The following is a 1,660-nucleotide window of genomic DNA, read 5'->3' as shown; positions in this document are numbered from 1 at the left end:
TGCCCAGATTCACCAGACAAATTACTATCTATGGCAGCTATAGCTTTACAATAATGATAATATTAATAATAAAAGAGTTGAAAGTTGAAATTACTTCTTGATCCATGGGCTGCGGAACAGATGTGTTAGCAGGCATAATAATAACATTCATCTCTTTGTACATCTCCATCACAGCTCTTGTGTAACGAGGTGCATTGTCAGTAAGGATGAAAGGAATCTTTTTTTTTTTTTTTTCTGAGCAGCAAGTCTTTACAGGGGGCTTAAAATATTCAGTAAATCATGCTATAAACAGAAGTGCTGTCATTCAGGCTTGTTATTTAACTTATAAAACACTGGCAGAATGGAGTTAGCATAATTTTTAAGGACCCTAAAATTTTCAGAATAGTAAGTGTGCATTGGTTTCAAATGAAAGCCATCAGCCCCTAACAAGAGGGTCAATCTGTTCTTTGAAGCTTTGAAGCAAGGCACTGACTTCTCCTCTTTAGCTATAAAATTTCTAGATGGCATATTCTTTCAATGGAAAGGTGTTTCATCTACACTGAAAATGTGTTGTTTAGTGTTCCTCCTTCATCAGTGATCTTAGCTAGATCTGGATAATTTGCTGCAACTTCTACATCAGCACTTGCAGCTTCACTTTGCACTTTTATGTTTTGAAGATGACTTCCTTCTTTAAACTTCATGAACCAATCTGCTAGCTTCTAAATTTTCTTCTGCACTTTCCTCATGCATCTCAGCCTTCATAGAACTGAAGAGAGTTAGGGCCTTGCTCTGGATGAGGTTTGGCTTTAGAGAATGCTGTGTCTGGTTTGATTTTATATCCTGACCACCAAAACTTTCTCCATATCGGGAATGAGACTGTTTTGCTTTCTTAGCATTCATGTGTTCACTGGAGTAGCTCTTTTTAATTTTCCTCAAGAACTTTTCCTTTGCATTCACAATTTGGCTAACTGATGCAAGAGGCCTAGCTTTCAGCCTACCTTGGCTTTTGTGATGCTTAATCATTTTTAGCTTTTGATTGCAAATGAGCGATGTGTGACTCTTCTTTTCACTTGAACGTTTAGAGGTCATAGGGTTATTGGTCTAATTTCAATATTGTTATTTCTCAGGGAATAAGGAGGTCCAAGCAAAGGGAGAGAAATGGGGGAATGTCTGATCTGTGAAAGTGTGGAACAATCAGGACACACACATTTATCAATTAAATTCAAGTCTTCTATGGGTGTGGTTTATGGTGCGCCAACAAAATTGCAAGAGTAACATCAAAGATCACTGATCACAGATAGCCATAAGAGATACAAATAAAACGAAATTATTTAAAACATTGAGAATTAACAAAACGTGACACAGAGACATGAAGTGAACACATACCTCTGGAAAAAATGTTGCCAATATACTTATTCGACACAGGGTTACCACAAACCTTCAAGGTGTGAAAAATGCAATATCCAGCTGGGAGCGGTGGCTCATGCCTGTAATCCCAGCACTTTGGGAGGCCGAGGCAGGGGGGATCACAAGGTCAAGAGATCAAGACCATCCTGGCCAACATGGTGAAACCCTGTCTCTACAAAAAATATAAAAATTAGCTGGGCGTGGTGGCGCACTCCTGTAGCCCCAGCTACTTGGGAGACTGAGGCAGGAGAATCACTTGAACCCGGGAGTCAGA

Source organism: Mandrillus leucophaeus, unplaced genomic scaffold (genome assembly GCF_000951045.1).
Source record: "Mandrillus leucophaeus isolate KB7577 unplaced genomic scaffold, Mleu.le_1.0 Scaffold1090, whole genome shotgun sequence".
NCBI classification, from domain to species: domain Eukaryota; kingdom Metazoa; phylum Chordata; class Mammalia; order Primates; family Cercopithecidae; genus Mandrillus; species Mandrillus leucophaeus.
This window is presented reverse-complemented; position numbering follows the sequence as displayed.